The 11,546-nt window shown below is 44.2% G+C and overlaps 1 long non-coding RNA gene across 1 annotated transcript; it reads left to right on the top strand.

Moving 5' to 3' along the window:
• The first annotated feature begins 714 nt into the window (after window positions 1-714).
• Window positions 715-1,522, top strand: LOC143516341 (uncharacterized). The gene is made up of 3 exons (XR_013131665.1): window positions 715-746; window positions 1,284-1,348; window positions 1,449-1,522. It is a non-coding gene; the product is annotated as an uncharacterized LOC143516341 (long non-coding RNA).
• Window positions 1,523-11,546: the final 10,024 nt, after the last annotated feature.

Genomic DNA, 11,546 nt, shown 5'->3' with positions numbered 1-11,546 from the left:
GCAAGATAACCCAATGAGAGGGGCGGGAGATGCACAGTTGATCTATAATGAAGCACATTTAATTTCTTGAGCTAATGTAAACATATAGCACAATTTTCGTTTTAGTGGGAACGGTGTTGTGCCGAACTCCGACTCTTCGGCAGAATTCTGCGCCCCTCGTTTGCACGCACATAAACACGCTACAGATGATGTGATATCCGTTGTTTCTATGCACAAATAAGGGCTAAGGGAGTCCGATTCTGCCGAGGAGTCGGAATTCGGTACAACAACTGCACCCAAAACCTGAAGCCACACCGAAGCACAGCTGGCTGTGTTATCTATAAGGTTGAAGAACTTTCATCCGTGGTTTGAGAGCGTTGCGCGCGCAGCCGCGTTTCGCGCCCTTTTATCTGTGTCACTGCTGTTAGTTCCGATAAAGCACCAACCAAGGTATGTAGCTAACATTTAAACGCAGCGTATTGTTTTAAAATAACACAAGTGGTATGTAAACATATATGCAGATACACCGTATACCTAAGTAACATGCAGTCATTGTTTTAATTATATCCACAGACAATTTAGCTAGCGAAGAAGTTTGTAATTTTTGAGCCCCCCTGCTAGCTATTGTTAGCCAGCTAGCTAAATGACAGTAACCCCAAACAGAGCGTGTGAATAACCTTCGAGACCTTATAGGAATATAGAGAATCATTTTTTGTTGTTTTGTAGTGTACGTCTGTGGCTTATACAGCACAAGAAAGCAGCTTCAGGTGAGTAAACCACAAAAGGACACGCAGGATGTAAATGAGGTAAGGTGTACCTTAAAAAAAACAAACAGAAACGTATACATAACAATGGTAATGAACTATGTTGGTGATATAGTACACACTTGCAAGTAAACTGGTAAACTGATTTCACAACATGTTTACCAGCTAAAACTTCATGACAAATATTCTGGCACAATATTTGTGGCATAAAATATCAAATTACCACATATGAACTTCCAGAGTGACAAACTTGTTCTATTGGAATTCTCCGAGGCCGTCCTCTGTATTCTTTAATAATTTTTGTATGTGGATAATATATTAATGTTTACTTGCTCACTCAGTTACACACAAGGCCTGTTCTGTATGGGAACGTTTCTTCTGCTCAGTGAATGTTGGCCTCATTACTATCTACCAATCTTTGCAATAACTCTTAACTGTGATAGGAAATCTCATTCTCAGAGTTTATTTAGTTATCTGGGTCTATGTTTTTATATTAAAACAGCAATCACTAACACCCCCTCTCCCTCCTTCATTCTCTAGAAACAGAACTGCACTCCAGCCAGCCATGCTGAGACCGACACAGACTTTTTCTTCTGTCCGACTGGGTGACGTATTGCTCTGCTGCTCCGTTTCCCTCATTTGTCTCTCAAGCCTCGAGGGTGTCCTACAACCCTCCCCCCTCTCTGGACTATCCTACCCTCCCAGTCCCTGATGAGGTCTTCATGGGTCCTCACCATAAAAAGTTCATCAAAGCAATGAAGCAGAGGGTGGAAGAGGAGAAAGAGCAAGAGTAAGAACTTGATAGGCGGTGTAGGGGGGATGGGGGTGGTGGAGGCAGAGGCATGGTATTCTACTCCAGCTGTGGCAGTAAAACAGCAGGTGGATGCCATCATTAGGGCTGGCAGATGAGGCGAGGGCCTCTCCATGTTGGGCCTGCTTGGGCTTGCTCGCACCGCCACCCAGTCTAGCATGCAAAATGGTTTGTGTGGGCCCACTCCAGGGTGGGGAGGGATTGGGGGGGGGGAGAGTCTTACTGGCATCACCAGGCACCCTGGCCTCCTCTGGGGCGCCATGTCCCTACGCCAGGTCCCTCTATTAGTGCAGATCCTCTCCTGGTCTTACAGAGAAGAATCTGTGTTCACGCTTGGCTACAGTGTAATTTGGGCTCTAAGTGAGTTGTCTCGTTCACTGTCTGCCTGCCTGATATGTTTGGGAAGATATCTAATATATTCAGGGAAGACTCATGTTCAAATAACTTTTGAACATGTAGGAAATTTTAAGCTGTTTACATTTCATGGTTGTTGCCTGAATCTTCATCTTTGGTGTCTGTAAGTATGTGCGCATGTGTGTGTGTGTGAGTTGGTGGGGTGTATGCGTCTCTGTTGTTCTGTTTTGACCTTGAGATAGATAATATACTGATCCAACCTGGTAGAGAGGTGAAACAATTGATGCTCCAGTGTAGCTGATAAGGCGCTTTCAACCCAAACACATACTCAGTAACACAAAAAACTGGTTTGTTTGTCATTCTCTGTTCCTCCTCCTTTGTGTTTTTTGTACATGTGTGTGTATGTGTGTGTGAGTGTGTATATATATATATATATATATATATATATATATATATATATATATATATATATATATACTGGAGTAATATAGAGACTACAGGTGTTAATTCACCACTGGGGTTGCTGTGATGAGTTAATTAAACTAATGTTGTGTACATCATTTGAATAATCTGAGATTCCTTTTTAAAATGGCTTGTGCTGACATCTAGCTCTATGCATATCTTCAGTAAGCATACATTAGAATTGACATAATAATGAAAACTCACTTTCAATGAGCAAAGAAAATTGAATGAATTGCAACAGTTTGAGTCTTTATTATGTTTTATTAAAAGTATTGCCAAAACCATAAAAATAATGGCAAATTCTAACAACTATCTGCATCTCAAAACTAACAAGGTACAGCACGTCATTAGTTAAAAGCAGTAATACATACTACCCACCATTCTTTTTAATCTAAGAGATTATGAACATAGCCCTCCGGCAGAGAGTCACATTAGCTAGATTTATGTTTTTTTTTAAATGATAGAGTGAGTGGCATCCCATAATATTCATTTATAACAATAGTCTAGATGAAATCATTAAAACTGCAGCAAATGATGTTGTGCCCGGCCCTGCGGCTAGCGCTGCGATGGCTCTGACAGCCGCCACAGTGAGGGGAAACCGTGGCGATAGGGGCCGGCTGTGTGGTAGCCCCTCCCAGTGCCGCGCGCTGGTTTGTTGTGCCCGCCGCTGCTGCGTCCCATCGGGCACTGCCATCCATGCCATCGCACGTCGCTGCTAATCCAGCCGCAGCCGCGAGAGCCTTACAGCGTGCCACTTTGATTTGCAAGGCGCCCTATCAAAGGATGCTAATTAAAATCGTATTTTTGCATATGCCATGTCTCTTTCATGCGCATATGCTAATGGAGGCCCGTTGCCTTTCAGCGCCTGGTAATTAAGTTTATGAAGGACAGCTGTAATACATAATTAACAGAAATGTTTGCAAGCCTGCTCTTTCAGCGACAAGACGGAAGAAGGGCGGAAGTATGTGTGTGTGTGTGTGTGTGTGTGTGTGTGTGTGTGTGAGAGAGAGAGAGAGAGAGAGAGAGAGAGAGAGAGAGAGAGAGAGAGAGAGAGAGAGAGAGAGAGAGAGAAGTGAGGGGTGTGTGTTGTGTGCCTTAGGTCCCCCTCAAGCTTTGGATAGCTCATGATTCAAGTGTGTTAGTGTTCATCAGTAGATATCTCTCTCTCTCTCTGTCTCTTTTTCTCTCTTTCTCTCTCACTGTCTCACTCACTCTCTATTCATGGGCTACATGCTCGACTGCTTGGCATGGGATAGGCTGAAGACACACTGAATATTTATGACCTCATTCTGCTGTGTTAGTTATGGAGGGAGACTGATGCAAGTGTTTCTCTATCTCTATCTCTCTCTCTCTCTCTCTCTCTCTCTCTCTCTCTCTGTGTGTGTGTGTGTGTGTGTGTGTGTGTGTGTGTGTACGCACTTTTATCTAAAGGGACTATGAGGCCTAAGCCAGGTTGGATGATCATGGCTGACTTTGTTAAGTCAAGCCATTTGGGTTCAAGGAGCCATTAATCTAACATTATTTTATATCCATGTCCACTGACATCTTTCCCAAGGCCTAATTTAGGGATTTGTTTGCTAATAAATCTCCCTACCTAATTTGCCAAGGACCAATATGAAATTGAAGCATAATTTGCAATACTGCAACAAAAAGGCATATTAAATCTAGAGCTACAGGTTGTGTAATATTAATTCGTAAAAATGCATTTTGTGTGCTGTCACTAGATTTGTCCAGTTGTATGCAGGATACATTAGCTGTTCTGATTCTGATACACGTATTGCCTTCTTGTCTCTATCAGCCAGTTTAAACGTCTCTGAATGTATACCTTGTTATCGTTTTCTTCACGTTTGCCTTTCTCAGCAGTTTCTTGATCATGTAATGCAATCCCCATTACAGCTTGTTACAGTTTCTGTGTATTGACAGCGTGCTTCAAGTGATGCTTGATGGATGTATAGTGTCATGAGAACACCAGCACAGATATACATCAGCAGTACGACGCAGCTGAAACTAGATCCCAGCGTGGAGAACACGGAATACAATCAGCCACCATTGAGTGCGCACTTGCCCATTCAGAGTTGCTACTAAAACCAGGGGCCAGGAACCGTTGTAGTGCAATATTAGGCTGAATTAAAGGTGCAGTTGGGAGCTAGATTTGCTTTTGTCCACATTTTGGGTGTTTGCAGCGTGGTACGATTCCTTGTCATGCAGCGATTTCCTCTAGAAAGCAGACGCTGATGCTTTTAAACGCTTCATCAAGGCACACCCATCCAAGTCGCTTATGAATTAACTAAATGAACTGTGACAATTAAATTAATAATGCATATTGTTTGCGAATGCTCGAGCTTGGCTGATTTGACTGATGTATGCAAAGATGGTAATTTATTGAAAGTAAATTCATGTAATTGTGCCAGGAAACTTGATGAAGCAAAAGAAGTGTCAGCATGGTTTCTGTCAGCAACAGAGGGGAAAGGTTTTTAACGGAGAAATCATGCACAGTTCAAAGCCTGACTGAGAACAAACATTTATGGATGTGTTGCGTGTAGAAGGGAAACACATCAGGATTATCAGTTAGGAGACGTGTGGTAACTTATTTGCGGTTTGTGTTTATGTCCAGTGGGATGTAAACAGTCACTCGGCGCTTATCATTGGAAATTCAACTCGGAAAGCAGACGGAGGAAGTTTGCTCGTCAAGGTTCAGATGGGGTAAGAGATGAACATTTCAAATGCAAAGAAACATTCGGGTTATGGTCTGTTTCTTTGGTTCATAACAGATGTGTGACGCACTTGTGGAACGGTGGTCGTGTCGTACTGGTACCAAAGGTGATTTGGTAAACGGTCTTTATTTGCGTACATACAGGGGAAAACCAGTTAAACTCTTAGATTGCATGGATATAAATGTCAAGTGGAACCCTTGACTTTCATGTAGTAGTACAGACTGCTTATTAGGTGGTATAGGATGAGCTAATGCAGAGAACATGGAGGAAACGAATGGGGAGGAGTATTGCTAGAAGCAACGTGCGCTAATGTTGCTTGTTGCTGGTAGAAACGTCCTTTTTTGGTTTAAATCCAGGATTTATGATTTGATTTCACATTCCCTCCATTAGCATACTCATTCCTGAACATCATGGCCTGGGCTCAGTGGAAAGTGATATCATCCCCTACGTGAGGGTGGGCAGGTGGTTGCACGTCCCCCCCATCAAATACCACAGACCTCAATCGATAAGAGGAGAGAGTTGGAGGGGGGGCGGGGTGGCGGGGAGGGAGAGGCCATCTCTTCACCGCTATCTCCCAGGGCTCTGTTTAATCCACCACAATGGGGATGCTGGTTTCAGCGGTTCCTAACCCAAACCACTATTTACAGTAATGCAATCAGATAGCTAGGCACACTTACTGAGCTGTATGGAGCTGTGCAGAAAGCCCACCCCCCCCCCCCATCCGTGACATTTCTCTTCATTTAGTCACATCCTTTGGCAGCGGTGAGGCCCGCAATCATAAACGGGCGACGCACCCGGCGCTCGCTAGCAGCTCCCGCGCCCAGCGGCGCCGTGATTGGCGTCTGATGCGATTTTGATTGACAGGGAAAGGAGATGTGCTACTTTGAGTGAGTCAGACTGATGTTCCTTTTTCGTGATCCAGCAGTTCGACAGGAGAGCACGTCCCTCTCTCTCTCTCTCTCTCTCTCTCTCTCTCTCTCTCTCTCTCTCTCTCATTCCCCCCCTTCTTCCTGTCTCTCTCCCCTTGTGTCTCCCGTCAGAATCATCATTCGCCTGTCAGTCTCGTTCTGCTTGCTGCTGAAATGCAGTTGTGAACTTTTCCAGGCACCCGTGAATGAAACATTAAGTATGTACAAATCTACAAACAAACCATTGTGAGGAACCTACCGTTACACCCCCCGCCCCCCTCCCCCCAACCAACAGCCCCCGACCAATCAGAGCGGATGTTTTTGAGAAACGTGTCATGCCAAATTGTAGGACTGACTGGAAATGCTAATAAAGGGGGGCCATATGTTCTGGGTTTGCTGGTACATGCATTATTAACTTGATTCATATTGTCCCGTGTTAATTTACATTTGTTAAAGGAACAAGGAATTACCCTATGTAGACTTACATCAAAGTGGTGCTGCTGAATGAAGGCAAAATAATGAAGTGTCTTTGGTAATTGGTGTCTCAGAAAGATTGCATGGCTACATGGGCTTAGAACAGGGCTCTAAGTTCAGGGGTTTATTGCGCTGTACATACTGATTCATAGCATTCATGAATACTGCATGTACACAATACTGTTTAGCTGTGATGTCACCTTTATTCTTTTTCTCACATCTTTGTCTGTTGTGACTGTCACTTTGTGAGGAGACAGAGAGCAGCACATGGCTTCCAGAGCAATCGCTGGAGTTAGATGAACTCCATTCATCATCCCTCAGCTTGTGTGTGCGTGTGTGTGTGTGTGTGTGTGTGGTGAGCATGTTTCTCTGAGTGATGTTGAGATAAAGATGAAGTAAGGGCCAGTAAATTCCTAACACACTCTGAAAAGCCAGATGCCACTCTACACCCTTCACTAAACCTGGATACTTGCTAACCCCAAATCCTGCTGGGAAACCAGGCGATGGTCTGATGAACCTGTGGTATCAGGAAAGTGTGGTGTAAAGCTAACTGGGGCTTTTTTATTGGCTGGATTTTTTTCTCTTCTTACTGATTATATGAAAAGGTAAAAAAAAAAAAAAAGGTGGTGATTTTTTTTTCCCAGGGCTGCACCTCTAAGGCAGGTGAAGGCAGTGTAGGATAGGGTGGTGCGGAGAGGAGCTGTTAGCACTCGCCACAAGTTGCGCTTCTGAGAAAGCTCTCAGATTGTATGAAAAACCGTTAGTCACACCTTCCCTCTGCTATGACATCAGTGCCATCACCATGAACTACAGCTCCTCTCAATAAGAGATGAAGAAGGAGGCAAGGCCTTTGCCCAAGAACCACACAGAGAAATACATTGTAGCAGGCTCCATGACCTCATCTGACGCATGCCTGGACTGTGCTCCAGACAAAGAGAGCGAGATTTGTTCAGGTAAGGGCTCGGTTCAAAGGTTCAGAGAGAGACGGGCTTTGATTTGTTCAACAGGCTGTCAGGCTAAAACCTCCAGCGCTTTGAAGCCAAAGTATTACGCCGGTGCCTTTGAGAGCTTTGGCGTTTAAGTTTTATTGGACTAGTGTTCAGGCAGAGGGGGGAGCAGGTTGTGGTTGGTGTGTTCGGGCACCCGCTCTGTCTATACTGGAACAGAGGGAGACGACGTATCAAAGTTTGACAGTCTGTCTCTACCCTATCCCAACACAGCACAAAGCCAAAGAAGCACTCTGTGATAAGACATGTTAACATGATCCGGCTAAATCATGTACAAACACACAGCATCCAATAGGGAAACAACATTGATTGACACCCAAATGCTGCTTTCTTTAATTCTCCGGCTTTTCATGGCTGCCTGACAGATTAGAAAGTGCTGTCTGTAGGCTTGTTCCATACTCTCTTCCACCCCCCCCCCCCCCCTGCACACACCTAATTCTATTTTAACTGTAAAACATGGTGTCATCATTTTCTGACAGTCCTTGAGACAGAATTTATCTCATCATTAATTAAAGCTCGCATTTCTTACATGCCGCACACTTAATTAGCAGGAGGTCATTGGGGAGGGTTTAATAAGTGGAACAAATTCACCCAACATTAAGGGAAAGAGTTTCCACTCCCACACACAAACGAATGTGTGTGAGCGCGTGTGTGTGTGAGCGTGGTGTGTCGAGCCACCGTTGACAGGGCCCGCCCGTGGTGATTGATAACCGTGCCGGTTTGAACTGCAGACAGGGGGAACTGGAGTGGCGGCTGGGGACGCGGTGCGGCGATTGAAAACATATGCTGGCGCACAGGCGTGAGGGGAGGAGATAGATTACTGAGGAAGCCATGTCAGAGTCGCTGTTTTATCATGCCATCCCTCTCTCTCTCTCTCTCTCTCTCTCTTTCTCTTTCTTTCCCCCTCTCTCTCTCTCTCTCTCTCTCTCTTTCTCTCGCCCTCTCCTGCTACCGCTCATCACCTGGTATTTTTAGTCCCCACCGCCGACGAGTTTGTCAGAAAGAAACTGAAAAGGAATGATTGCATAGGGGATGTCGCTATGCGCTGGCTGTACCGCGAGAGGGAGAGAGGGAGAGAGGGAGGGAGGGAGAGAGGGAGAGAGGGAGGGCCTTTTCCCTGATGGCTGAGGTGACACTGTTTCGCGTTAGCATAATTCAAAAAGACAGAATGGGTTTGGCTCGTCGTGGAGACAACAGCTGTTTTGCTCCGCGGCGACACCGGTTGCCAGGCGCGCGCGTTTGGGCCTCGCAGGGGCCACTGCACGTGTTCGCCACTGACCCGGCCCACGGTTTGGCACATGGCAGCCCACGCGGACCAGGGGGATTATGGGAATGAGCAGGTGACAGCCTGTCAGGTAGAGAGAGAGGGGCAAGAGAGAGGCAGAGAGAGAGAGAAAGAGAGAGAGACATTAAAACAGCAGTTTTCACCACTGGTGACACATCTGGCACACGGGATCCTATTCACACCCACCTCCCCTTTTTAGCTTTGAAAGGAGAGAGCGAAAGAGAGAGTATGAGTGAAAAAGAGCAGCCGTCTTCCTACTAACAGTTTAATGACAAGGGGGAAAGTTTGGGTTTGATTGACAGGTTTGGCCTTGTCTTAATTGGACATAATTTAGAGCAATTTTCAGAGGTCTTTTGGAGTGACCAAATAATAACACTAGGCTGATCTCAGAACTGTTTTTATAAGTAATAATAAAAAAAACCCTGCACACCATTAGTTCCATTTACACATTACAATAATAAGCTTTTTGAACTAATATACCCTTCAGACTTCGGTTTGAACGTGGTGGGTGCAAAACAGCACCTGGGAGATGAAACCTGTTGGCACATTATAAGACCAGAAAAGATCCTGGAATCTTAGATTTTTTTTTTTAAGTTACTGAATGTTTTACAGTCTAAGAAGAAGAACAATATTACACATAATGTAATATTATTATAGCACATATTAAATTGTAGGCCTGTAAGCACAGAATTTTTATTATTATTAAAATAATGTGTGTGCACAAATGTCTGAGGATCAGTGGGTAGATTAGAAAAGCCACTAGGTGCTCTGTCCCCTCCATCCCAACAGCCAAACACGCTCATATACACATCTGCCATGCCACATCACACAAATGGCCTCTGACGAGGGCGAAGGTCAAGGGCGGGGTAGCAGCTAGCAGACACGTGATCACCTCTCCTCTCTTCTCCACAAAGAAATGTTCTTCCCTGCCGTTTTCGTTGCATTTAGTATCCTATTTTGGCTGATTTTTATGTGATGACGACTGGGAAGAGTTTTGTTTATACTTTACTAAAAAGGGATGCATGTTTTAAGATATTTTTTTGGCAGTTTTGAAAAAAGACTTGAATATTTGAAAAGTACTGTTGGGTCGTTGTAGGACATTTAAAAATGGCATCGTAGTCAGATTTGACTGCCTAGGTGAATGTGCGCAGACGGCATAGGAACCTAAACCAACCTAAAACGCATGCACAGAGAAACGCACAGCCAGTAGGTGCAACCAATAGGTGCTCCTTTCTCCTGGTCTTTCTCCTGGTCTTTCTCCTGGATTATCTTTCAAGCTCTAATGGCTTTTTTCCAGTGTGCCACACTAAAGACCGCACGCACTCGTTCATACACTCGCCTCCCTTCAACCCTTGGTGAGACGACTGCAAACTAGGCGAATATAATGAACTAAATTAAAGCGCTGAGCCCACAAGATCCTCCCTGCTAGCCAGACTCATTTACATGGCGGATGTTTGTAATTGTAGAGAAGGAGCCTTTGCTCTCGTGTGTCTTTAGGAAACATCAGGCAGTTGGTGTGTGTGTGTGTGTGTGTGTGTGAGTGGGGAGGGCGTTGAGGGAGAAAAAATAGTCAAGCTGTGGAATTTAAAAGCAATAATATGCAAAAAGCTGAAAAGCTTTTTTTAAAGAGCCCTGTGGTTTTGAGTGAATTGTTAATTATTAATAACAAATTTTCTAACTTTTTCTTTTATCTTGTCATTTTTTCCTTAACGAGTGAGTGCAACAAAAAACTTCAGAAGTGCAACGTATGGATATTTAACATTTTGCGCTGTAAGTCTGCATACAGTTCTACCTCAACAATGCCCAGCAAATTAACATTACTGAAAGTTTAAAAGTTTGCACCAAAATGAAGCTCCTAAGTAAGCTATTGTGGTTTAGTGCCTTAATAAGGTAAATTGTCAGTGTCTAGTGTACAGTATAATGATAATGTTTTATGAACTTGGATATACAGACACATCAATATTTGTGGCATTTTTGAGCATTTTGAAAGGAGCTGAAAATGAGCAATCACCTTGTTCTGGAGGGCTCTCTGGGATTGCAGGAAGACTTTCTAAATTTGTTTCTTTTTCTCTGTGTTCTGACACATAGTTTTCCCCTCTGTTCCCCTTCTCTATCACACGCCCCAGAGTATCATAATCATTCCTGTTTATTTTCCTTAATATGTCATAGATAAAGCATCAGAATGAGTGATTGCCTTAATATCATCGCTGAAATTAAATGATAATTAAAAAATTGTTAGTTTAAAGCTATTGCTGTCCATAAAACTTTGATTACACGAACATTATCCACATTACATTTTATGGGTTTGCCAGAATGATTACTCCCAAAGATTTTGTGTGTGTGTGTGTGTGTGTGTGTGTGTGTGTGTGTGTGTGAGAGAGAGAGTCTGTGTGTGTATGTGTGTGAGTTTGTATGTGTGTGAGTGTTTATGTATATGCACGTAGAACAGAGAGAGAAGTAAACAGAGGTGCAGAGAGAGTCCTGAGGACGTCTCCCGGTATGAACCTGTTTGCCGCTTCGAGAGTCAGCTTGTCAGTACTTCCTGAAGCTTGTCGTCATCATCGTGCCTGAAAGCATCGGCACCTGTTGGAAATCACCCTTTATCTGTTTCTTGTGACAAGCAGAGAGAGAGGAGGACGCATGAAGGAAGCATCCCCCACCTTTCCCCACCCCTACAGCTAGTGAGACTTGTTTCCTACATTACTTAGGGGAACATTCCTTTTCCCAATTCTGGCTGTCAGGCCCAATTTGGGTGAACAGTAAGCATGCACCGGTTGCCTTGCCCCCC

This window comes from Brachyhypopomus gauderio, chromosome 6 (genome assembly GCF_052324685.1).
Source record: "Brachyhypopomus gauderio isolate BG-103 chromosome 6, BGAUD_0.2, whole genome shotgun sequence".
Lineage (NCBI taxonomy): Eukaryota > Metazoa > Chordata > Actinopteri > Gymnotiformes > Hypopomidae > Brachyhypopomus > Brachyhypopomus gauderio.
The sequence above is the reverse complement of the archived record's forward strand: the minus strand, read 5'-3'. Positions and strand labels throughout refer to the sequence as shown.